This window comes from Panulirus ornatus, chromosome 9 (genome assembly GCF_036320965.1).
Source record: "Panulirus ornatus isolate Po-2019 chromosome 9, ASM3632096v1, whole genome shotgun sequence".
NCBI classification, from domain to species: Eukaryota; Metazoa; Arthropoda; class Malacostraca; order Decapoda; family Palinuridae; genus Panulirus; species Panulirus ornatus.
Window position 1 is genome coordinate 30,718,712 of NC_092232.1, and position 27,796 is coordinate 30,746,507.

General features: G+C 41.5%; 1 protein-coding gene across 7 annotated transcripts in view; it reads left to right on the forward strand.

Annotated features, from left to right (window-relative positions):
* Window positions 1-8,184: 8,184 nt before the first annotated feature.
* Window positions 8,185-27,796, forward strand: part of snama (something that sticks like glue) — a 301,283-nt gene continuing 281,671 nt past the window's right edge. For 5 of the 7 annotated variants that reach the window (XM_071664959.1, XM_071664964.1, XM_071664962.1 and 2 more), the window contains exon 1: window positions 8,331-8,470. The gene's annotated coding sequence lies outside the window, so the exon portion shown is untranslated. Of the gene's footprint in view, window positions 9,133-27,796 lie in introns of all 7 variants that reach the window. The other 2 variants (XM_071664963.1, XM_071664960.1) reach the window with 2 other exon arrangements.

Sequence of the window (27,796 nt, forward strand, 5' to 3'; positions counted from 1 at the left end):
CAACAGCAAGGGTGACAACAATATCAGGCAATAGGTCGCGTTCTGGAATGGCTCGGAGGAGTAACCCTCGCCACTGTCTTCTAAAAAGAGGTCGGCCTCGCAGAGCACGAGTCAAGTTGGCCTGGACGTAGTTGCCTCGCGGATCCAGTAGAATGAAAACTGCTGTTTTCAAGTAAATTTGGACACGATCCTGTTAAAAGGAAAGACCAAGTTCGGTATTATAAGGAAGTACATCATGTCCACTGAGGGGACCCTAGACGGTTGACAGCAGTCTAACTAATGCTGACGAGAGCATGAGCAGCGTAGTCAACACAGGAGCGGACCAAGAACTTTTACATGGTGCGAAGTACAGGAATGGTGGCACCAAGGGAACCCCTGCACATGGTGGAGAGGAGGGGCGCGAGACGCCGAAAGCATGTCTCAAAGATAGCAGACTTCAGGGATGTGACAACGTGTGCGAGTTACACACCCAGGTCTTCTGTATCATTGAACCAGTCCAAGGGCATTCCTGATAAGAACCATGGAAAGGTGTACAACACGACCGTGGCACATGGCTTTTGTTTTCGCAGCTGTGAGACGGAAACTAAGTGAAACTCTGTAGACCAGATCAAGGGCTTGGGCTCCATTTTCAGTGCTGCCTGAATGCATTACAGTTCTGCAGTATATGTGGAAGTTTCTCGTTATTTCTGCCTTATGAGATTTTCCTAATTAATTACGAGAAAGCCCAAACCTTCATCACACAATGAGCCCTCGGGAAGTATCTTTGTTTCCATGAATAGAATTATGCTCAAGGAATTCACTTCTTGTTTACTATCAGAGAGGCTATGTTGCTTTGATGGTTTTCGTGCATTTACTGCAGAGCTTAATCTCGGGAATTTTCCAGGCACGGAACCTAGCCGACCAACCCACTTGTTGAATTGCGTTCATGTTGAAAACCCTTTAAATAGTGGTGTTTTGTTTTATTCTTATATCAAAATGCTTAGAGAACTTAGGATGTTGCTCAAATATTTCAGTCACTTATTTGTTGGATTAGATGGTGTATTTATAAACCTAAAGATCTTTAAGCCAAGCTCCTTGCATCTTTAATTCTTAGGGAGCTCGTCAGAATCTGCCCGCACACTTTAACCATAAAAAATCTGAATGCTTATGGGCACATTTAATAATCAAGACGATGGACAACTTCAACCATTTTCAAAGTGTCAGTGGCCGACGAATGTATTGGGCAACCATAGTCTAGCTTCGGTCTCTATACTGAATCATAACACCAAAGTACGGTGTTAATCTCTGCTCTACTGGATAAGTAAGTAGTGAGGTACTACCTTCAATATGTTTAGGGATCTTGTCACTTTATTTATAAGGTTCTTTTTATGAGGGGCTCATGTTATAAAAAAAGAATCATTCCCAAAAATATAGTCTCCGTGTTGGAATGAGAATGCCTTTCATCAAAACGTGGAACTGCTGACCTTTTAGTTGATCTTGTAAAATGTATATAGTCCTTTGCTAAGAGGAATCAAAACCCATCGACAATCTTAACAGTTAAGCATTTTGCAAGCGCCTCACAGGAACTTCAAGATGTACAAGACAGAGCCAAATCTACTTCCTTCAAAGTACGATGGTAGAGTCTTTCCCTGGCCTAAGAATGAGGAGAATTAAGGATATCTTCCAAGCCCCATGAGAGTATGCTAAGCACTTACGTGTAACACATCAAACAGCAACTCTTAAAAGACTTAAGGAAGATTTTTAACATAGTATAGGAAACAGGGTGGAATGCAATCAAAAAGGTTAGGGTTGAGATTTACTTGAACGTTTCAACTTAATAAAAGTTAGGTTTTTCTCGAAGCGTATAAGACCAAAGATAGTCTGGTTTAAGACGAAGGATGCTGAACTGTACTATACATACAAACATGATGGCGTGGGACCACCGGATGAACTTAACGTAACGTTCACTGATCGACCTGTCCAGCTCTGAGGCTCTGCCCTTTCCATCTACTTATTCGTTATAATTTTTGCCGCTAATCCTAACCACTGGATGAAACCAGCTCGTAAAATGCTGGAAGAATATATGAGATAATGGAAGCGACGTCTCAAGCTCTCGTCATGGCTTCGTGTAATAATCATGTTCCTTCTCACTTGGGTTGGTGCTCATACTGATCCACATGCACCACAGGAGCATTGATCGTGCTGTGAGTTCTCAAGTCGGCCTTCTGTTCTACTAATCGTTAACCCACGTCGTCTCTATGTACTAGACGCGTTGACTTCCGCTTCATGGAGTCTTATATTTAACCCTTTCTTTGTTGTTCTCCCGCCCACATGACTCTTACATTACATCGTCAGTATTCTTTTTGATGATGTGGCAATAACTATACCTGTTTGTTGAAGGAGTCCATCAATGTCAGTGATTTGTTCTGATTAGGAAATTACAAAGAATTTCTTATTGTTTATAGAAGCTCCCCGTTGTTCTTCTTGCTTTATTCTTGTCTTCTGGGGCAACCCAGTTGAAAAGCATCAATAACATTTCTCTGTACACCTGGTTGCAGTCTTAGAGTTCTCAAGGAATAACTCGTCATTAATCCTGATTTCGTCTTTTAATTGTGGACAGACAAGTGACGAATGAAATTATCATTATTCGGCGTTAGCTTTACTTAAGAGAACTTTGGATTGTGGTCACTTCTCCATATGACCGTCTCCAAGAGAGGTAACCTTCCCTCCTCCTCCTCCTCCTCTTTGGTGAGGTGGATACCACCGCATACCTTGCTCAGGTATCTGATTTTTCCTTTATGTTAATTTGCCTTGGAATGACGGCTCTCACGTCATCATCATATTGATAGTACGTGTTACCTCTGCACATGGTCCTACTGGAACTATATTTTTCTACCATTTTCATAAATGATAGGGTCATCATATCACAGAGGAAAACCCATGACAAGCCCTCTGTGTTGCCTGTATTCATTCTTATTGAACGTTATAAATGGACCAAATCGAACACACAGACAAATATCATATAGTCTGCCTTAGATACCGGAAATTCTTCATGTAAGTTATCTAATGCCCTTCTCACTGCTAAGCATATATAGTTCTGCATCTACGTTTATCATTCACTTTCTGAGGAAGACTTTTGTGAAGTATAAACGTTGAAGTAAATCTCAGCTGTAACCCGCCTGTTTCCAAGCCACTTTGTTTTTCTTTTCTAATGATGGATAATATATAAACTTTCTCAGAGCAATATTGGCTCTTCCTTCATACGGAGTGGCTCATGATATTTCTCTTTCTTACTAGAGACAGATAGGGGAAAGGCCTCTTTGTTTAATTTCTTGAAACTCCATAGTATATCAGCTAAGACTAAACGCCCAGATGAAACATTCAACATGATTGTAAGCTACCGCAGCAGGGTCATATACTATGAGTTGGTGCAAATGTTTCGATATTCCCTTAAGTGACAAGTTATCATCAAACAACTGAAGGGGAAAAAAGTGATGCACGGGGTATGAAACCGGTGTCCAAGACGTCGGACTGCGAGAACTGCCACAGCAGGAAAAATTCTAAAGAATTAAGCAACTCTTTCTGACACTATCATCAATGACGAAGACAGTGCAGTGATGAGTACTCTTGTGGTCTTCGAGATATGATGGAGAAATTTCACTTACATCATTTCTTTTAGGATGGTTACAGGAATTTATTTGACTCTTCTCTCCCCTGGCATTCTCCACTGGACAAGTGTCTACCACATTACAGGGGCACAAACACCTGCCATCTTGCACATATCAAGCAGCCACTATCTGGAAGACGTCTCCGGTGGAACATCAAAGTGAACAAAAGTTTGACCAGTTCTGGATTTGGGTGGTAAATGCTTCTGCATATGTCACTGATTCCCTAATATTGCCAAAGATATAGTAGAAATGAGGGTTTAGAAAAGTGGTAGTAACATGATATTCAGAGCTACTTCCAGCAGCAGTACTGGGTGTTTGATTCTGTGAGAGGAGAGGGTCAGCCAGAGAGGCTTTTCAATGAGCAGAAAACAGAATAAAAAGGTAAAGGCTATCCCAAAGACTGTGGAAGTCATTCATACGCTCAGTATCTCGACTTTGGAAAGCAACTACACAGTCAACTGGCCATTCTATCTGTCTATCTGATCTCAGGTTTCAGTGGTGGCCACTAGTATAAAGACCATAGTATTTTCAACATGACGTTGCATAGCACAGATCAGCGAGGTACACAAGTTGCTTCGCCTGTTCAGTACTTAATGTACCTCATGACTACAGTATCTGCTGAATGTTCTCAATAACGGTGCATCAGAACTCCATTTGCACCGCCATGTCTTAGTTGAGGTTTTAGCATTTTAAGGTAATGCGTGTGTTCAGGCAGTAAATGGATTCAGTGGCCATGAATGATTTGGCTAGTGAATTTGTCTGAAAATGATGGGCAGAGAGCATTCTTCCAATCCGTCACTCGAGATGTAAATTTACAGGTTCAGTACCGATTTCACAAAAGATAATATTAAAAAAAAACTATGCAGATTTATCCAAAGGTCTGTATCTAGTTAAATGACTCATCATACAAGATGAATATGTAAAGGTAACACAAAGGACAACTGAGTCTGACTAGTTATTGATGTAATTTCTGAACAGTTTTATGTAAAGGTCCACACAAAGCCAACGTAAACTGTCCACACAAAGCCAACAGAAACTGTCCACACAAAGCCAACATAAACTGTACACACAAAGCCATGAAACTTTCCACGGTGAACCAAAAGAAAAAGATATTGTCAGCATCTTCTGTATGTTCAATGAAATTGACCCATCGCCAGGGGCTTATATTTGTTAGATAATGAAATGCAATGGAGACATAGATAATGTTTTAGCAAAGTATTCTGTAATTCAGGAAATAGAACCTGATATAGAGACACAACTAGTTTAGCAAAGTATTCTGTAATACAGGAAATAGAACGGGATATTTTTAAGGTTTTGATGGCATGACCTTGTGAGTCCTGCAGCACACATTATGGGAACCGTTCATATATTGGAAACTGTAACTTGTCAGTTCCTTCGCGTAAGTATATTCATCTTTCCTTTCGAGTGATTTACATGTTTAGAATAAGAGTAGAAATATATGATTATCTTTTATATGAAGGAATACTGCACAAGTTATTTTTACCCGTTAAAAACTGAAAACACACGAAACTCATTTATATTTCATGTTCTTCCTTCCCTAGTGATCACACTTGGCTCTCCCGTATCCCACATATTTCGCAACTTTATGATTTGTTATTGTGGGATATTCTTTATCAACACAGGGGGAACACATGTCTTTTATTCAATGTTTCTTGAAAATAATATTAGATTTACGGTATAACGTGAAAGAAACGTGCCATTGTTATGAAAAATCATCGAGTGAAAACTTCTGCAGCAGCCTGGCTGAACGTTACTATTGGACTGTATAACTAAAGTATCGCTTCCCCTGCAGTATTTCCCAGACCCAGCCTTTCAATATTTCCCAGACCCAGCCTTTCAATATTTCCCAGACCCAGCCTTTCAATATTTCCCAGACCCAGCCTTTCAATATTTCCCCAGAACCAGCCTTTCATTATTTCCCAGACCCAGCCCTTCAAAATTTCCCAGACCCAGCCTTTCAGTATTTCCCAGACCCAGCCTTTCAGCATTTCCCAGACCCAGCCTTTCATTATTTCCCAGACCCAGCCTTTCAATATTTCCCAGACCCAGCCTTTCAATATTTCCCAGACCCAGCCATTCAATATTTCCCAGACCCAGGCTTTCAGTATTTCCCAGACCCAGCCTTTCAATATTTCTCAGACCCAGCCCTTCAATATTTCCCAGACCCAGCCCTTCAGTATTCCCAGACCCAGCCCTTCAATATTTACCATACCCAGCCCTTCAATATTTCCCAGACCCAGCCCTTCAATATTTCCCAGACCCATCCCTTCAATATTTCCCAGACTCAGCCCTTCAATATTTCCCAGTCTCAGCCCTTCAATATTTCCCAGACCCAGGCTTTCAATATTTCCTAGACCCAGCCCTTCAATATTTCCCAGACCCAGCCTTTCAATATTTCCCAGACCCAGCCATTCAATATTTCCCAGACGCAGGCTTTCAATATTTCCCAGACCCAGCCTTTCAATATTTCCCAGACCCAGCCCTTCAATATTTCCCAGACCCAGCCCTTCAGTATTCCCAGACCCAGCCCTTCAATATTTCCCAGACCCAGCCCTTCAATATTTCCCAGACCCAGCCCTTCACTATTTCCCAGACCCAGGCTTTCAATATTTCCCAGACCCAGCCATTCAATATTTCCCAAACCCAGCCTTTCAATATTTCCCAGACTCAGCCCTTCAATATTTCCCAAACCCAGGCCTTCAATATTTCCCAGACCCAGCCCTTCAATATTTCCCAGACCTAGCCCTTCAATATTTCCCAGATCCAGCCTTTCAATATTTCCCAGACCCAGCCTTTCAATATTTCCCAGACCCAGCCCTTTAATATTCCCAGACCCAGCCCTTCAGTATTTCCCAGACCCAGGCTTTCAATATTTCCCAGACCCAGCCTTTCAATATTTCCCAGACCCAGCCTTTCAATATTTCCCAGACCCAGCCTTTCATTATTTCCCAGACCCCAGGCTTTCAATATTTCCCAGACCCAGCCTTTCATTATTTCCCAAACCCAGCCCTTTAATATTTCCCAGACCCAGGCTTTCAGTATTTCCCAGACCCAGCCTTTCAATATTTCCCAGACCCAGCCTTTCAATATTTCCCAGACCCAGCCTTTCAATATTTCCCAGACCCAGCCTTTCAATATTTCCCAGACCCAGCCTTTCAATATTTCCCAGACCCAGCCTTTCAATATTTCCCAGACCCAGCCTTTCAATATTTCCCAGACTCAGCCCTTCAATGTTTCCTAAACCCAGGCTTTCAATATTTCCCAGACCGAGCCTTTCAATATTTCCCAGACCCAGCCTTTCAATATTTCCCAGACCCAGCCTTTCAATATTTCCCAGACCCAGCCCTCCGATATTTCCCAGACCCAGCCCTTCAATATTTCTTAGACCCAGCTCTTCAATATTTCCCAGACCCAGCCATTCAATATTTCTCAGACTCAGCCCTTCAATATTTCCCAGTCTCAGCCTTTCAATATTTCCCAGACCCAGCTTTTCAGTATTTCCCAGATCCAGCTCTTCAATATTTCTCAGACCCAGCCTTTCAATATTTCCCAGACCCAGCTTTTCAGTATTTCCCAGACCCAGCCCTTCAATATTTCTCAGACCCAGGCTTTCAATATTTCCCAGACCCAGCTTTTCAGTGTTTCCCAGACCCAGCCCTTCAATATTTCCCAGACCCAGGCTTTCAATATTTCCCAGACCCAGCCTTTCAATATTTCCCAGACCCAGCTTTTCAGTATTTCCCAGACCCAGCTCTTCAATATTTCTCAGACCCAGCCTTTCAATATTTCCCAGACCCAGCTTTTCAGTATTTCCCAGACCCAGCCCTTCAATATTTCTCAGACCCAGCCTTTCAATATTTCCCAGACCCAGCTCTTCAATATTTCCCAGACAGCCCTTCAATATTTCCCAGACTCAGCCCTTCAATATTTCCCAGACCCAGCCATATCAATATTATCCATACCCAGCTCTTCAATATTTCCCAAACTCAGCCCTTCAGTATTTTCCAGACCCATCCCTTCAATATCTCTCATACCCATCCCTTCAATATTTCCCAGACCTATCCTAAGCTAACGTGGGTTGGAAAATCACGAAAAATATATGGCGATCACATTTGCGCAAAATAACCACAATAAAGATTTTTTTTTTGCGTTACCTGCGTCTTTATATATCATAAGAGCGTAAATGCAACACACTGCTATGAAGGATCAGACAATACAGGCAGAATAATTAATGAACCGACGTGAGAGTGAACAGTGAACCATTGAAATCAGATCCTAGATAGATAGATGTCTGTGACGTGACTTGAAATGGAGTAAAGATAATAAAAGGAATTGTAAATATATAAAAAAGTGATAATGACATGTTTTTATTGCATCATTTACTTCTATTTGCCGCCGTTGTTGTATAGGTCATCATTAATATTGGAGAAGTGAAGGTGTATTGGTCAGGAGGGGGGACAGTGTTGCCATCACCCCCCACCCCCCGCAAGTGGCCATTGCTCAATCTGGTGAAATTAATTATCTCGTGGGAATAACGAAGCTCCGGGTTGCAACTTGGCTCATTATACGTGTATTTTCATATGGTTTTTATGAAATGGCAAAATTTTGAGAGGTTAATTGGCTATTGAGAGAATGTGTGTGTGAAGGCTTGGGAGGAGGGTATGGCCGGCGGCTATTGTTGACGCAAGCCAACACTCGCACGGCCGCCGCCATCTTGTGTGGATTGTGTACATGACAATAGAATTCTTCATATTCTAAGCTATATCATGTGGTGAACCTGCTCACAATTGAAGATCCGGAAGGTCAGTCATAGTATTGGTTCAAGTTTATAAGTATAAGTTGGGTGTATAGTGTATTATTAGCCATCTTTACGGTGAAAGTTGATAATCCATTATCGAAGTAGGAAGTTTGTGTCGTGTTGTGTGACCTACCAAACTATGACATGAATTTTCATGGAATTTATTGCACTTAAGAGTTGAATAATTACATGTTTTCAGAGGTAGGCCTAGAATGTCGAATTCTGGTGCTAGTCTGTATAGAAGAAGTCAATATTAGGTAGGTAGATGATGTATATGGTCGTAAAAGGCAAACTTCCCCATGACTGGAGCAGTAACCAGAACGACGCAGTAAACATGACACACTAACTATATCATGTACGTCTACCTTACTCTTACATGAGGCAAGACCAATGATTCTAAGTATGAAAATGTTCTTTTAACACTTGTGAACACGGGAAATGAACAACTTCAACGGGACCAGTATGGATGTTCATGTTGTGTACGTCCAGCCAACCATCACATATTTATTGGAAGCAAGATAAGTATTGATGTTAATATAGGACTAATGGACGTTAATACAGGACAAGTAAACGTAATAACATCATAGTGTGGGGCAGGTGAACTTGATGACATTCGTAGACTTCAGGAAGGCCTGTACCTCTCCATAAACTACTTATTATTGACAGGTAATTTGATGATTCCAAGCGGTTAGGTTAGGCTAGACCATGAAGTGTACCACATGTATGTAATGTGTATAGTAAATACATGGACCGAGTCGTGTTTAAGTAGGTCAGATGATTTAAGTTTGCCTCAATGATCTTACTAGATGGTCGCCAGAGACAATTAAATGCACCATAAATGTTGAAGTACCAAATATTGATAAGAATTATTTCTTGTATATCAGTAAGAATGATTTCTTGAGAAAATTTGATAAGAATAACTACCACAGAACACGGGGTCTTGTTAACCATTAGACGCCTAGTGTTAGCACCTTGCATATCATGAGAAATCATGCAGTTAATGTCATTAATCAACTATGTACATATTCTCAAGAGGATTCAAGGCATGTAGAACAAGGCTGTTTTTTGTATGAGGCATAGTTAGCAGGTGAGGTTTGTGCTCTGTGGAAAAGAACTCTGTGCCACTTGACCATTTGTGTAGCATTTAAAGATGTGTTAGTAATACTGTATGTTCTTACAAAATGATTTTATCTCCGTGGTTAAGTTGAGGCTTATGACACTTGTTTCATAGTTGGTCTGTTGTTCTTATATGTCCTTTTGTTTTCAAAGAGAGATAGGGTGAAAGTCCTAGAATAGAGATACCATTGTTTTTGGGTTGATATCTATGTTTTCTCGTATGGAATCTTTTGTTGCTACTGTATGCAATGATGTGAGAGGGGGGTTTTCTTTACTACCCTTTAGTGCTATTTTTTGACGTTAGTTAACTCATTTGGGTCGTAAGGGATAGGGAAAACGTAGTATAGAATAAGAATACCGTAGCAATGTGAAATGTGGAAATCAAGGAATGTGTACTTTTTAAAGATTATAATTTTGAAGCTCTTGATATTATTGCACATTCTTATGAAAAATGTATAGTGCTTCACTTATGTACCTTGTTATTGATTGGAAATGTAGATAGTAAGTCAGATGTTTCAAGAGAAATAAGAGTTTGATCTCATGTCTTAGACATTTTTATAAAAAAAAAAAAATTTATTCGAGCTCAAAAGTCGCATCAAAATCTGAAGTCTCCTAACATATTTGCAAAGCTTAGATTGTCCGATTTAGGTGTTGCAAGTCATGGCAACATTCCTTGAAATGCAGAAATATTAGTGCATCAGGTGTTTCTGTATTCCACAGATAAGTTTTCCTGATGTATTACATAATCATTATCACTATGTATTGATGTATGTACTGAATAAAGCTCTACAGAATATGAGCTAGTGGCAGGTGGATGTATTTAGTCAGACATCTGCAGGATGCCATTGGCCTCTGTGTATTACTTGCATCTTGTCAGTAAAAGTGTTACAGATGCATCACAAACTGTCTAATTTTGATTTTGAGCATTTATATATCCAAATTTACCTCAGATTCAATGCCCTACATACTTTACCAAAGCATAAGGTTATTTGAGTTACAGTATCTACTTCTAAAATCACATACCCAATTTCCATCCTCTCTACATATATATATTTTTTTGAAAGGCTGTTATGTGTAGTTTTGCTTTATTGGGATGAAGATCATGCATCAAATTCATATAGGGAAGCAGTGATGGCTTGCACAAAAGATGCTTGTGGCATGAGAAGCGTGGGAGGTGGGCAGATTAGAAAGGGTAGTGAGTGGTGGGATGAAGTAAAAGTGTTAGTGAAAGAGAAGTGAGAGGCATGTGGATGATTTTTGCAGGGAAATAATGCAAATGAGTGGGGGATATATAAAAAAAAAAAGAGGCAGGAGGTCAAGAGAAAGATGCAAGAGGTGAAAAAGAAGGTAAATGAGAGAGTATCATTAAATTTTAGGGAAAATAAAAAGATGTTTTGGAAGGAGGTAAAGTGCGTAAAACAAGGAAATAAATGGGAACATCAGTGAAGGGGGCAAATGGGGAGGTGATAACAAGTAGTGGTGATGTGAGAAGGAGATGGAGTGAGTATTTTGAAGATTGAATGTGTTTGATGATAGAGTGGCAGATATAGTGTGTTTTGGTCGAGGTGGTGTGCAAAGTGAGAGAGTTAGGGAGAATGATTTGGTAAATAGAGAAGAGGTAGTAAAAGCTTTGGTGGAAGATGAAAGCCGTCGAGGCAGCGGGTTTGGATGGTATTTCAGTGGAATTTATTAGAAAACGGGGTGACCATGTTGTTGACTGGTTGGTAAGGTTATTTAATGTATGTATGACTCATGGTGAGGTGCCTGAGGATTGCCAGAATACATGCATAGTGCCATTGTACAAAGGCAAAGGGGATAAAAGTGAGTCATCAAATTACAGAGGCATATGTTTGTTGAGTATTCCTGGGAAATTATTTGGAAGGGTGTTGATTGAGAGGGTGAAGGCATGTACAGAGCATCAGATTGGGGAAGAGCAGTGTGGTTTCAGAATTGGTAAGAGGATGTGTGGATCAGGTGTTTGCTTTGAAGAATATATGTGATAAATACTTAGAAAAGTAAATGGATTTGTATGTAGCATTTATGGATCTGGAGAAGGCATATGATAGAGTTGATAGAGATGCTCTGTGGAAGGTATTAAGAATATATGGTGTGGGAGGCAAGTTGTTAGAAGCAGTGAAAAGTTTTTATTGAGGATGTAAGGCATGTGTACGAGTAGGAAGAGAGGAAAGTGATTGGTTCTCAGTGAATGTTGGTTTGCAGCAGGGGTGGGTGATGTCTCCATGGTTGTTTAATCTGTTTATGGATGGGGTTTTTAGGGAGATGAATGCAAGAGTTTAGGAAAGAGGGGCAAGTATGCAGTCTGTTGTGGATGAGAGAGCTTGGGAAGTGAGTCAGTTGTTCGCTGATGATACAGCACCAGGTGGCTGATTCGGGTGAGAAACTGCTGAAACTGGTGACTGAGTTTGGTAAAGTGTGTGAGAGAAGAAAGCTGAGAGTGAATGTGAATAAGAGCAAGGTTATTAGGTACAGTAGGGCTGAGGAACAAGTCAATTGGGAGGTAAGTTTGAATGGAGAAAAACTGGAGGAAGTAAAGTGTTTTAGATATCTGGGAGTGGATCTGGCAGCGGATGGAACCATGGAAGCGGAAGTGAATCATAGGGTGGGGGAGGGGGCGAAAGTTTTGGGAACGTTGAAAAATGTATGGAAGTCGAGAACGATATCTTGGAAAGCGAAAATGGGTGTGTTTGAAGTAGTGTTTCCAACAATGTTGTATTGTTTCAAGGTGTGGGCTGTGGATAGAGTTGCGCAGAGGAGGGTGGATGTGCTGGAAATGAGATGTTTGAGGACAGTATGTGATGTGAGGTGGTTTGATCGAGTAAGTAATGAAAGGGTAAGAGAGATGTGTGGTAATAAAAAGAGTGTGGTTGAGAGAGCAGAAGAGGGTGTTTTGAAATGTTTGGTCATATGGAGAGAATGAATGAGGAAAGATTGACCAAGAGGATATATGTGTCAGAGGTGGAGGGGACGAGGAGAAGTGGGAGACTAAATTGTAGGTGGAAAGATGGAGTGAAAAAGATGTTGAGTGATTGGGGCCTGAACATGCAGGAGGGTGAAAGGCGTGCAAGAAATAGAGTGAATTGGAACGATGTGGTATACCGGGCTCGACGTGCTGTCAATAGATTGAACCAGGGCATGTGAAGCATCTTGGGTACCATGGAAAGCTGGGTGGGGCCTGGATGTGGAAAGGGAGCTGTGGTTTCAGTGCATTATACATGACAGCTAGAGACTGAGTGTGAACGAATGTGGCCTTGTATTTTCCTAGCGCTACCTCGCGCACATGCAGGTGGAGGGGATTGTCATTTCATGTGTGGCAGTGTGAATTATGTACATGTGTATATATGTATATGTCTGTGTGTGTATATATATGTATACGTTGAGATGTACAGGCATTTATATGTGCGTGTGTGGACGTGTGTGTGGGTGGGTTGGGCCATTCTTTTGTCTGTTTCCTTGTGCTACCTTGCTAACACGGGAAACAGCGACAGTATAATAAAAAAAATAACCTACAGAAACTAAACTGAAGTATAAGCTTCCTTAGTCGTGAACTGGGTCCTTTTTTTGTAGTACGTGTGTCTTTCATTTACCTTACTGCAATCCATATGGATTTTGGTGATTTTTAGTCGATGATTGTTAAGAAGCAAGTGATCGAAGCCATTGCTGACCCAGTGAGTGATAACAAACTTGTATTAGGAGCATACTGTTAAGATTGCAGCCTGATGCTGCCATGTCTCCTAAGACAGTGTTCTCCTAACTTATATATTATCCTTGAAGATCAAATTCACAAAATATGAGCAGTAAAGATCATTAAAATTCACTGTTATAAAGTAGGATTCCGAGGAGACTAATGAAATTTGTTTATATTAGCAGTTTATTGCTTTTCTGAATGAATTTTAATCTTATTTCATGAACTTCAGCGATGCATTTCCATTCTTACAGTTGTGTAGTGGTAATGCTTAAGTGTGTGCCATGAAAGCCGCTGATATCCAAAAGAATTCATTAGTCAGAGTTTTCTGCAGTGATATAGGTGTATATCATAGTTCTTATAACTATCATCTTAGATTTTTTGTTTAGGATGGTGCCTTACAAACCCACATCGTGATTTTTTGATAGTTTCTTCAATGAAATTGCCTTAAATCAACTTACTGGCATGGCACATGGAACACTGAAATACTGTCTGAAATCCAATGGTGCATTTTGCACGAAAAGAGAGAGCACCTTAAAAAATCAGAGTTCAAGACTCATCAGTACTTCCCAGCCACTACCAGGAACAATATATGATGCATAGAAAAGTGTTTGAGATAGCAGTGGACAAGTACTTTTATAGTTTATCAGGCTGTGGGAGTTATGTGGACCTGAGAGCTGTGGCTTTCACCAGCTTGGTTGACCAATGACCCAGTCCAGCACCCTGAGCAGTGGGGTTGAAGACCTAAAGACTTCACCATGTATTATTTTTTTTTATTATACTTTGTCGCTGTCTCCCGCGTTTGCGAGGTAGCGCAAGGAAACAGACGAAAGAAATGGCCCCCCCCCCCCATACACATGTATATACATACGTCCACACACGCAAATATACCACCAAAATTTAAGAAGATTCATTAATTCAATGCATCTCACTTGACACTAATGGTTTATTTTACTGATGCACGTGTAATCCCCTTGAAATTCGTTGTTTAGAGTGATTGCATACTTCCCACCGAAATCCAGATTCGTAGCCTCCACTGTACTTGATCTAAATTCACCAAAATCCGTGAGGCTTTATTTGTTAGCCACCTAGGTCTCACAGTATTAAAGTGGATTACATTGTTTAAGGAGATCTGCTTTCTGCTACATTTTCTTGGAATTTGGCAAATTGTAGATCATTGAAAAAACAGCTAATATAAGCATTAATTTTGGATCACAAGATTATTTGTCCTTCAACCCCACTGCTCATAATTTTTTTAGGATTGGTTGGTTTATGTTACATTTGGTTGGGTTTAAGTACAAGCCTAACCTAACCTAACTTAGAATAACACTGTGGTGGGCATATAGGTGCCAGTGCCAGTTTCTTAATTACCTCCCATTCATCATCCAGGTCCCTTAGCTTCATTTACTCTCTTTTGCCTTTCTATATAAAGTCTTTCCTGGAATTTCTTCAAGTTTCTTTTGCAAACTTATGCTTCTTCGTCCAAAAACTTCTACAGCCTTTCACTCTATCTTCTACTGGGTAATGATTAGACATCCCACCTGTTACCTCCCTCAACACAGTCACATCCAAAAGTCTCTCCTTTGCGCACATGTCATTTAGTATGCATTCCAGTAATGCCTGCTGGCATCGTTGTCAGTCACTCAAATAAGTATGCTTGATTGTGCCTTAATAGTTGTGAACCTACTCTGAATGTGAATATATTCAAATTAGTTCTAACTACAAATGAGGATCTCATTAATGATATTGAAGAGAAAAGTTTGGTACACGTGATCACCGACAAATTACTTTAGAGATTGCTTTTAACTGTGCATGTAATGTTGGTCATCATGACAGGTGTGAAAGAATACCCAGGTTTAAACTTGCATATTTTAATGATCTTTGCATTGCTCTTGACATATAAACCTGGGTTGTTATGGTCAATGATGTGAATATAGCTTGGAAAAGCTTCATGAAAGCATTCAAAGAAGGAAAGGGAACATACATACCAATGCTTAGTTGATTTATTTCAAAATCAAGGCCGTGTTGGTGAAGTGTTGAAATGAAAAAATGCCCGTTGTTTGAAAAAGTGACATATAAGAAACTTAGAGAATACAATAAACCAAATGATAGAGTAGAATAAGATATGTATATTTGTGTGAAGAAAGTTAGGGATTAATATGACAAAGTAAACATCAGTATGAAGTGTACATTGCTGAAAACAGCAAAAGAATCTCTTAGCTGAAGAAGAGAGTCATTACTCAGTATGTCCATTGATTACAGAAAATAGTGATAGTTTCAGGCAGTGATACCATGTCAGAAATATTAAATGACTTTTTTTTGCTTCTGTATTTACAATTGAAGACATAACCCATATTGCAAATCAAGTTCTTTGATAAAAAGGGGAATGTTTTTCAGCAAATAGGCGTAAAATTCAGAGACATTTCAGCACAGGACAGAATAAAATTTGATAAAATGGTCAGCCCATTTAAAGTTACCAGAGAATAATGAGAGGCAAAAAATATAGTTGATCTCTGACTGCCCATTTCAATGAGTCACTTGCTATTATTTATTATACACTGTATGATAAATAGATAAATAAATATTCATTATTTATTATACTTTGTCGACGTCTCCCACGTTAGCAAGGTAGCGCAAGGACACATATGAAAGAATGGCCCAACCCACCCACATACACATATATACATACACGTCCACACACGCACATATACATACCAATACATTTCAACGTATACATATTTTTTTTTCATGCTATTGCGAGATAGTGTCAAGAACAGAGGACTGGGCCTTTGAGGGAATATCCTCACCTGGCTCCCTTCTCTGTTCCTTCTTTTGGGAATTAAAAAAAAAGAAAACAAGAGGGGAGGATTTCCAGCCCCCACTCCCTTCCCTTGTAGTCGCCTTCTACGACACGCAGGGAATATGTGGGAAGTATTCTTTCTCCCCTATCCCCAAGGACAAAACGTATATATATATATATATGTATATCTGTATATATATATTTTCTTTCTTTTCTTTCATACTATTCACCATTTCCCGCATTAGCGAGGTAGCGTTAAGAACAGAGGAATGGGCCTTTGAGGGAATATCCACATCTGGCCTCCTTCTCTGTTCCTTCTTTGGGAAAAAAAAAAAAAAAAGCAAGAGGGGAGGATTTCCAGCCCCCCATTCCCATCCCTTTTAGTCGCCTACTACGACACGCAGGGAATACGTGGGAAGTATTCTTTCTCCCCTATCCCCAGGGATATATATATATATAATTTTTTTTTTTGCCGCTGTCTCCCGCGTTTGCGAGGTAGCGCAAGGAAACAGACGAAAGAAATGGCCCAAATCACCCCCATACACATGTATATACATATGTCCACACATGCAAATATACATACCTACACAGCTTTCCATGGTTTACCCCAGACGCTCCACATGCCCTGATTCAATCCACTGACAGCACGTCAACCCCGGTATACCACATTGATTCAATTCACTCTATTCCTTGCCCTCCTTTCACCCTCTTGCATGTTCAGGCCCCGATCACACAAAATCTTTTTCACTCCATCTTTCCACCTCCAATTTGGTCTCCCACTTCTCCTCGTTCCCTCCACCTCCGACACATATATCCTCTTGGTCAATCTTTCCTCACTCATTCTCTCCATGTGCCCAAACCATTTCAAAACACCCTCTTCTGCTCTCTCAACCACGCTCTTTTTATTTCCACACATCTCTCTTACCCTTACGTTACTTACTCGATCAAACCACCTCACACCACACTTTGTCCTCAAACTTCTCATTTCCAGCACATCCATCCTCCTGCACACAACTCTATCCATAGCCCACGCCTCGCAACCACACAACATTGTTGGAACCACTATTCCTTCAAACATACCCATTTTTGCTTTCCGAGATAATGTTCTCGACTTCCACACATTCTTCAAGGCTCCCAGGATTTTCGCCCCTTCCCCACCCTATGATTCACTTCCGCTTCCATGGTTCCATCTGCTGCCAGATCCACTCCCAGATATCTAAAACACTTTACTTCCTCCAGTTTTTCTCCATTCAAACTTACCTCCCAATTGACTTGACTCTCAACCCTACTGTACCTAATAACCTTGCTCTTGTTCACATTTACTCTTAACTTTCTTCTTTCACACACTTTACCAAACTCAGTCACCAGCTTCTGCAGTTTCTCATATGAATCAGCCACCAGCGCTGTATCATCAGCGAACAACAACTGACTCACTTCCCAAGCTCTCTCATCCCCAATAGACTTCATACTTGCCCCTCTTTCCAAAACTCTTGCATTCACCTCCCTAACAACCCCATCCATAAACAAATTAAACAACCATGGAGACATCACACACCCCTGCCGCAAACCTACATTCACTGAGAACCAATCACTTTCCTCTCTTCCTACACGTACACATGCCTTACATCCTCGATATAAACTTTTCACTGCTTCTAACAACTTGCCTCCCACACCATATATTCTTAATACCTTCCACAGAGCACCTCTATCAACTCTATCATATGCCTTCTCCAGATCCATAAATGCTACATACAAATCCATTTGCTATATATGTATAAAAGAAAGAGGCAGGAGGTCAAGAGAAAGGTGCAAGAGGTGAAAAAGAGGGCAAATGAGAGTAGGTGTGAGAGAGTATCATTAAATTTTAGGGAGAATAGAAAGATGTTTTGGAAGGAGGTGAATAAAGTGTGTAAGACAAGGGAACAAATGGGAACTTCGGTGAAGGGGGCTAGTGAGGAGGTGATAACAAGTAGTGGTGATGTGAGAAGGAGATGGAGTGAGTATTTTGAAGGCTTGTTGAATGTGTTTGATGATGGAGTGGCATATATAGGGTGTTTTGGTCGAGGTGGTGTGCAAAGTGAGAGGGTTAGGGAAAATGATTTGGTAAACAGAGAAGAGGTAGTAAAAGCTTTGGTGAAAGATGAAAGCTGGCAAGGCACTGGGTTTGGATGGTATTATAGTAGAATTTATTAAAAAAGGGGGTGCCTGTATTGCTGACTGGTTGGTAAGGTTGTTTAATGTATGTATGTCTCATGGTGAGGTGCGTGAGGATTGGCGGAATGCTTGCATAGTTCCATTGTACAAAGGCAAAGGGGATAAAAGTGAGTACTCAAACTACTGAGATATAATTTTGTTGAGTATTCCTGTTAAATTATATGGGAGGGTATTGATTGAGAGGGTGAAGGCATGTACAGAGCATCAGATAGGGGAAGAGCAGTGTGGTTTCAGAAGTGGTAGAGGATGTGTGGATCAGGTGTTTGCTTTGAAGAATGTATTTGAGAAATGCTTAGAAAAGCAAATGTTTATTTTTTATTTTTTTTTTTTTGCTGCTGTCTCCCGCGTTTGTGAGGTAGCGCAAGGAAACAGATGAAAGAAATGGCCCAACCCACCCCCATACTCATGTATATACATATGTCCACACACGCAAATATACATACCTACACAGCTTTCCATGGTTTACCCCAGACGCTTCACATGCCTTGATTCAATCCACTGACAGCACGTCAACCCCGGTATACCACATCGCTCCAATTTACTCTATTCCTTGCCCTCCTTTCACCCTCCTGCATGTTCAGGCCCCGATCACACAAAATCTTTTTCACTCCATCTTTCCACCTCCAATTTGGTCTCCCTCTTCTCCTCGTTCCCTCCACCTCCGACACATATATTCTCTTGGTCAATCTTTCCTCACTCATTCTCTCCATGTGCCCGAACCATTTCAAAACACCCTCTTCTGCTCTCTCAACCACGCTCTTTTTATTTCCACACATCTCTCTTACCCTTACGTTACTTACTCGATCAAACCACCTCACACCACACATTGTCCTCAAACATCTCATTTCCAGCACATCCACCCTCCTGCGCACAACTCTATCCATAGCCCACGTCTCGCAACCATACAACATTGTTGGAACCACTATTCCTTCAAACATACCCATTTTTGCTTTCTGAGATAATGTTCTCGACTTCCACACATTCTTCAAGGCTCCCAGAATTTTCGCCCCTTCCCCCACCCTATGATCCACTTCCGCTTCCATGGTTCCATCCGTTGCCAGATCCACTCCCAGATATCTAAAACACTTCACTTCCTCCAGTTTTTCTCCATTCAAACTCACCTCCCAATTGACTTGACCCTCAACCCTACTGTACCTAATAACCTTGCTCTTATTCACATTTACTGTTAACTTTCTTCTTTCACACACTTTACCAAACTCAGTCACCAGCTTCTGCAGTTTCTCACATGAATCAGCCACCAGCGCTGTATCATCAGCGAACAACAACTGACTCACTTCCCAAGCTCTCTCATCCCCAACAGACTTCATACTTGCCCCTCTTTCCAAAACTCTTGCATTCACCTCCCTAACAACCCCATCCATAAACAAATTAAACAACCATGGAGACATCACACACCCCTGTCGCAAACCTACATTCACTGAGAACCAATCACTTTCCTCTCTTCCTACACGTACACATGCCTTACATCCTCGATAAAAACTTTTCACTGCTTCTAACAACTTGCCTCCCACACCATATATTCTTAATACCTTCCACAGAGCATCTCTATCAACTCTATCATATGCCTTCTCCATATCCATAAATGCTACATACAAATCCATTTGCTTTTCTAAGTATTTCTCACATACATTCTTCAAAGCAAACACCTGATCCATACATCCTCTACCACTTCTGAAACCACACTGCTCTTCCCCAATCTGATGCTCTGTACATGCCTTCACCCTCTCAGAAAAGAAGAGTGAATGTTGGGGTGAAGAGGGTGGTGAGAGTAAGTGAGCTTGGGAAGGAGACTTGTGTGAGGAAGTACCCATACAAATCTTCACCTTAGCCTCCACAAGATAATGATCAGACATCCCTCCAGTTGCACCTCTCAGCACATTAACATCCAAAAGTCTCTCTTTCGCGTGCCTGTCAATTAACACGTAATCCAATAACGCTCTCTGGCCATCTCTCCTACTTACATAAGTATACTTATGTATATCTCGCTTTTTAAACCAGGTATTCCCAATCATCAGTCCTTTTTCAGCACATAAATCTACAAGCTCTTCACCATTTCCATTTACAACACTGAACACCCCATGTATACCAATTATTCCCTCAACTGCTGCATTACTCACCTTTGCATTCAAATCACCCATCACTATAACCAGGTCTCGTGCATCAAAACCACTAACACACTCATTCAGCTGCTCCCAAAACACTTGCCTCTCATGATCTTTCCTCTCATGCCCAGGTGCATATGCACCAATAATCACCCATCTCTCTCCATCAACTTTCAGTTTTACCCATATTAATCGAGAATTTACTTTCTTACATTCTATCACATACTCCCACAACTCCTGTTTCAGGAGTATTGCTACTCCTTCCCTTGCTCTTGTCTTCTCACTAACCCCTGACTTTACTCCTAAGACATTCCCAAACCACTCTTCCCCTTTACCCTTGAGCTTCGTTTCACTCAGAACCAAAACATCCAGGTTCCTTTCCTCAAACATACTACCTATCTCTCCTTTTTTCACATCTTGGTTACATCCACACACATTTAGGCACCCCAATCTGAGCCTTCAAGGAGGATGAGCACTCCCCGCGTGACTCCTTCTTCTGTTTCCCATTTTAGAAAGTTGGGAAACAGAAGAAGGAGTCACGCGGGGAGTGCTCATCCTCCTCGAAGGCTCAGATTGGGGTGCCTAAATGTGTGTGGATGTAACCAAGATGTGAAAAAAGGAGAGATAGGTAGTATGTTTGAGGAAAGGAAATGGATTTGTATGTAGCATTTATGGATCTGGAGAAGGCATATGACAGAGTTGATAGCGATGCTTTGTGGAAGGTATTAAGAATGTATGGTGCGGGAGGCAAGTTGTTAGAAGCAGTGAAAAGTTTTTATCGAGGATGTAAGGCATGTGTATGTGTAAGAAGAGAGGAAAGTGATTGGTTCTCAGTGAATGTACGTTTGTGGCAGGGGTGTGTGATGGTCTCCATGGTTGTTAATTTGTTTATGGATGAGATTGTTAGGGAGGTGAATGCAAGAGTTTTGGAAAGAGGGGCAAGTATGCAGTCAGTTGTGGATAAGAGAGCTTGGGAAGTGGGTCAGTTGTTGTTCACTGATGATACAGCGCTGGTGGCTGATTTGTGTGAGAAACTGCTGAAGCTGGTGACGGAGTTTGGTAAAGTGTGTGAAAGAAGAAAGCTGAGAGTAAATGTGAATAAGAGCAAGGTTATTAGGTACAGTAGGGTTGAGGGACAAGTCAATTGGGAGGTAAGTTTGAATGGAGAAAAACTGGAGGAAGTGAAGTGTTTTAGATATCTGGGAATGGATTTGGCAGCGGATGGAACCATGGAAGCGGAAGTGAATCATAGGGTGGGGGAGGGGGCGAAAGTTATGGGAGCCTTGAAGAATGTGTGGAAGTCGAGAACATTATCTCTTAAAGCAAAAATGGGTATGTTCGAAGGAATAGTGGTTCCAACAATATTATATGGTTGTGAGGCGTGGGCTATGGATAGAGTTGAGGACAATATGTGGCGTGAGATGGTTTGATCAAGTAAGTAATGTAAGGGTAAGAGAGATGTGTGGTTATAAAAAGAGTGTGGTTGAGAGAGCAGAAGAGGGTGTTTTGAAATGGTTTGGTCACACATAGAGAATGAGTGAGGAAAGATTGATCAAGAGGATATATGTGTTAGAGGTGGAGGGAACATGGAGAAGTGGGAGAGCAAATGAAGATTTTGAGTGATCGAGGCCTGAACATGCAGGAGGGTGAAAGGCGTGCAAAGAATAGAGTGAATTGGAAGCATGTGGTATACCGGGGTCGAGGTGCTGTCAATGGATTGAACCAGGGCATGTGAAGCGTCTTGGGTAAACCATGGAAAGTTCTGTGGGGCCTGGATGTGGAAAGGGAGCTGTGGTTTTGGTGCATTATTACATGATAGCTAGAGACTGAATGTGAACGAATGTGGCCTTTGTTGTCTTTTCCTAGTGCTTCCTCGCATGCATGCGGGGGGAGGCGGTTGTTATTTCATGTGTGGCAGGGTGGCAATGGGAATGAATAAAGGCAGACAGTATAAATTATGTACATGTGTATATATGTATATGTATGTGTGTGTATATATATGTATACATTGAGATGTATAGGTATGTATATTTGCGAGTGAGGACGTGTATGTATATACATGTGTATGTGGGTGGGTTGGACCATTTCTTTCGTCTGTTTCCTTGCGCTACCTCACTAACGCGGGAGACAGCGACAGCAAAATAAATAGATATATATACATATATATACACAGACATATACATATATACACATGTACATATTTCACACTTGCTGCCCTCATTCATTCCCGTCGCCACATGAAATGACACCCCCGCACACACGTAAGGTAGTGCTAGGAAAAGACAACAAAGGCCACATACATTCACACTCAGTCTCTATCCATCATGTATAATGCACCGAAACCACAGCTCCCTTTCTATTTCCAGGCACCACAAAACATTCTATGGTTTACCCCAGACACTTTGAATACCCTGGTTCAGTCCATTGACAGCACGTCGACCTCGGTACACCACATCGTTCCAATTCACTCTATTCCTTGCATGCCTTTCCCTTCACCCTCCTGCATGTTCTGGCCCCGATCACTTAAAATCTTTTTCACCCCATCTTTCCACCTCCCGTTTGGTCTCCTTTTTCTCCTTGTTCCCCCCACCTCAGACACATATATCCTCTTTGTCAATCTTTCCTCACTCATTCTCTCTATGTGACCAAACCATTTTAAAACACCCTCTGCTGCTTTCTCAACCACATTTTTTATTACCACACATCTCTCTTACCCTTTCATTAATTACTCAATCAAACCACCTCACACCACATATTTTCCTCAACCATCTCATTTCCAACTTATCCACCCTCCTCCACACAACTCTATCTATAGCCCATGCCTCGCAACCATATAACATTGTTGGAACCCCTATTCCTTCAAACATACCCATTTTTGCTTTCCGAGATAATGTTCTTGCCTTCCACAAATTTTTCAATGCTCCCAGAACCTTCGCCCCCTCCCCCACCCTGTGACTCACTTCTGCTTCCATGGTTCCATCTGCTGCCAAATCCACTCCCAGATATCTAAAACACTTCACTTCCTTCAGTTTTTCTCCATTCAAACTTACCTCCCAATTGACTTGTCCCTCAACTCTACTGTACCTAATAACCTTTCTCTAATTTACATTTACTCTCAGCTTTCTTCTTTTTCACCTGAATCAGCCATCAGCACTGTATCATCAGCGAACAACAACTGACACACTTCCCAAGATATCTCATCTACAACAGACTGCATACTTGCCCCTTTCTCCAAAACTCATGCATTCTCTCCCTAACAACCCCATCCATGAACAAATTAAACAACCATGGAGACATCACACACCCCTGATGCAAACCGACATTCTATGAGAACCAATCGCTTTCCTCTCTTCCTACTCGCACACATGCCTTACATCCTTGATAAACTCTTTTCACTGCTTCTAGCAACTTGCCTCCCACACCAGAGCATTTCTATCAACTCTATCATATGCCTTCTCCAGCTCCATAAATGCTACACACAAATCCATTTGCTTTTCTAAGTATTTTTCACAAACATTCTTCAAAGCAAACACCTAATCCACACACCCTCTACCACTTCAGAAACCACACTGCTCTTCCCCCTATCTGATGCTCTGTACATGCCTTCACCCTCTCAATCAATACCCTCCCACATAATTTCCCAGGTATACTCAACAAACTTATGCCACTTGTTATTTGAGCAATCACCTTTATCCCCTTTGCCTTTGTACAGTGGCACTATGCATGCATTCCGCCAATCCTCCGGTACCTCACCATGAGTCATACACACATTAAATATCCTTACCAACCAGTCAGCAACACAGTCAACCCCTTTTTTGATAAATGCCACTGCAATACCATTCAAACCCGCTGCCTTGTCAGCTTTCATCTTCCGCAAAGCTTTTACTACCTCTTCTCTGTTTACCAAATCATTCTCCCTTACCCTCTCACTTTGCACACCACCTCGACCAAAACACGCTATATCTGCCACTATTATATAACACATTCAGTAAACCTTCAAAATACTCACTCCATCTCCTCACATCACCACTACTTGTTATCACCTCCCCATTAACCCCCTTCACCAATGTTCCCATTTGTTCTCTTGTCTTAGGCACTTTACTTACCTCCTTCCAAAACATCTCTTTATTCTCCCTGCCACACATGAAATGACAACCCCCTCCATCTGCATGCGTGCGAGGTAGTGCTAGGTAAAGATAACAGAGGCCACATTAGTTCACGCTCAGTCTCTAGCTGTCATGTATAATGTACCGAAACCACAGCTCCCTTTCCACATCCAGGCCCCACAAAACTTTCCATGGTTTACCCCAGACGCTTCACATGCTGTGGTTCAATCCATTGACAGCACGTCAATCCCGGTATACCACATCATTCCAGTTCACTATTCCTTGCGTGCCTTTCACCCTCCTGCATGTTCAGGCCCCAATCACTCAAAATCTTTTTCACTCCATCCTTCCACCTCCAATTTGGTCTCCCACTTCTCGTTCCCTCCACCTCTGACACATATATCCTCTTTGTCAATCTTTCCTCACTCATTCTCTCCATGTGACCAAACCATTTCAAAACTCCCTCTTCTGCTCTCTCAACCACACTCTTTTTATTACCACACATCTCTCCTACAATTTCAGTACTTACTCAATCAAAGCACCTCACACCACATATTGTCCTCACACATCTCATTTCCAACACATTCACCCTCCTCCACACAACTCTATCTATAGCCCATGCCTCACAACCATATAACTCTGTTGGAACCACTATTCCTTCAAACATACCTATTTTTGCTATTTGAGATAATTTTCTTGCCTTCCACACATTTTTCAATGCTCCCAGAATGTTTGCTTCCTCCCCCACCTTGTGACTCATTTCCGCTTCCATGGTTCCATCCGCTGCCAAATCCACTCCCAGATATCTAAAACACTTTACTTCCTCCAGTTTTTCTCCAGTCGAACTTACTTCCCAACTGACTTGTCCCTCCACCCATCTGTACCAAATAACTTTGCTCTTATTCACATTTACTCTCAGCTTTCTTCTGTCACACAGACTTTACCAAACTCAGTCACCAGCTTCTGCAGTTTCTCACCCGAATCAGCCACCAGCACTTAATCATCGGCGAACAACAACTGACTCACTTCCCAAGCCCTCTCATCCACAACAGACTGCATACTTGCCCCTCTCTCCAAAACTCTTTCATTCACCTCCCTAACAACCCCATCCATAAACAAATTAAACAACCATGGAGACATCACGCACCCCTGCCGTAAACCAACATTCATTGAGAACCAATCACTTTCCTCTCTTCCTACACATGCCTTACATCCTCGATAAAAACTTCTTTGCTTCTAGCAACTTGCCTCCCAAACCATATACTCGTAATACCTTCCACAGAGCATCTCTATCAACTCTATCATATGCCTTCTCCAGATCCATCAATGCTACATAAAAATCCATTTGTCTTTCTAAGTATTTCTCACATACATTCTTCAAAGCAAACACCTGATCCACTTATCCTCTACCACTTCTGAAACCACACTTCTCTTACCCAATCTGATGCTCTGTACATGCCTTCACTCAGAACCAAAACATCCAGGTTCCTTTCCTCAAACATACTACCTATCTCTCCTTTTTTCACATCTTGGTTACATCCACACACATTTAGGCACCCCAATCTGAGCCTTCAAGGAGGATGAGCACTCCCCGCGTGACTCCTTCTTCTGTTTCCCATTTTAGAAAGTTGGGAAACAAAGAAGGAGTCACGCGGGGAGTGCTCATCCTCCTCGAAGGCTCAGATTGGGGTGCCTAAATGTGTGTGGATGTAACCAAGATGTGAAAAAAGGAGAGATAGGTAGTATGTTTGAGGAAAGGAAATGGATTTGTATGTAGCATTTATGGATCTGGAGAAGGCATATGACAGAGTTGATAGCGATGCTTTGTGGAAGGTATTAAGAATGTATGGTGCGGGAGGCAAGTTGTTAGAAGCAGTGAAAAGTTTTTATCGAGGATGTAAGGCATGTGTATGTGTAAGAAGAGAGGAAAGTGATTGGTTCTCAGTGAATGTACGTTTGTGGCAGGGGTGTGTGATGGTCTCCATGGTTGTTAATTTGTTTATGGATGAGATTGTTAGGGAGGTGAATGCAAGAGTTTTGGAAAGAGGGGCAAGTATGCAGTCAGTTGTGGATAAGAGAGCTTGGAAGTGGGTCAGTTGTTGTTCACTGATGATACAGCGCTGGTGGCTGATTTGTGTAGAAACTGCTGAAGCTGGGACGGAGTTTGGTAAAGTGTGTGAAAGAAGAAAGCTGAGAGTAAATGTGAATAAGAGCAAGGTTATTAGGTACAGTAGGGTTGAGGGACAAGTCAATTGGGAGGTAAGTTTGAATGGAGAAAAACTGGAGGAAGTCAAGTGTTTTAGATATCTGGGAATGGATTTGGCAGCGGATGAACCATGGAAGCGGAAGTGAATCATAGGGTGGGGGAGGGGGCGAAAGTTATGGGAGCCTTGAAGAATGTGTGGAAGTCGAGAACATTATCTCTTAAAGCAAAAATGGTATGTTCGAAGGAATATTGGTTCCAACAATATTATATGGTTGTGAGGCGTGGGCTATGGATAGAGTTGAGGACAATATGTGGCGTGAGATGGTTTGATCAAGTAAGTAATGTAAGGGTAAGAGAGATGTGTGGTTATAAAAAGAGTGTGGTTGAGAGAGCAGAAGAGGGTGTTTTGAAATGGTTTGGTCACACATAGAGAATGAGTGAGGAAAGATTGATCAAGAGGATATATGTGTTAGAGGTGGAGGGAACATGGAGAAGTGGGAGAGCAAATGAAGATTTTGAGTGATCGAGGCCTGAACATGCAGGAGGTGAAAGGCGTGCAAAGAATAGAGTGAATTGGAAGCATGTGGTATACCGGGGTCGAGGTGCTGTCAATGGATTGAACCAGGGCATGTGAAGCGTCTTGGGTAAACCATGGAAAGTTCTGTGGGGCCTGGATGTGGAAAGGGAGCTGTGGTTTTTGTGCATATTACATGATAGCTAGAGACTGAATGTGAACGAATGTGGCCTTTGTTGTCTTTTCCTAGTGCTTATTCCTCGCATGCATGCGGGGGGAGGCGGTTGTTATTTCATGTGTGGCAGGGTGGCAATGGAATGAATAAAGGCAGACAGTATAAATTATGTACATGTGTATATATGTATATGTATGTGTGTGTATATATATGTATACATTGAGATGTATAGGTATGTATATTTGCGAGTGAGGACGTGTATGTATATACATGTGTATGTGGGTGGGGTTGGACCATTTCTTTCGTCTGTTTCCTTGCGCTACCTCACTAACGCGGGAGACAGCGACAGCAAAATAAATAGATATATATACAT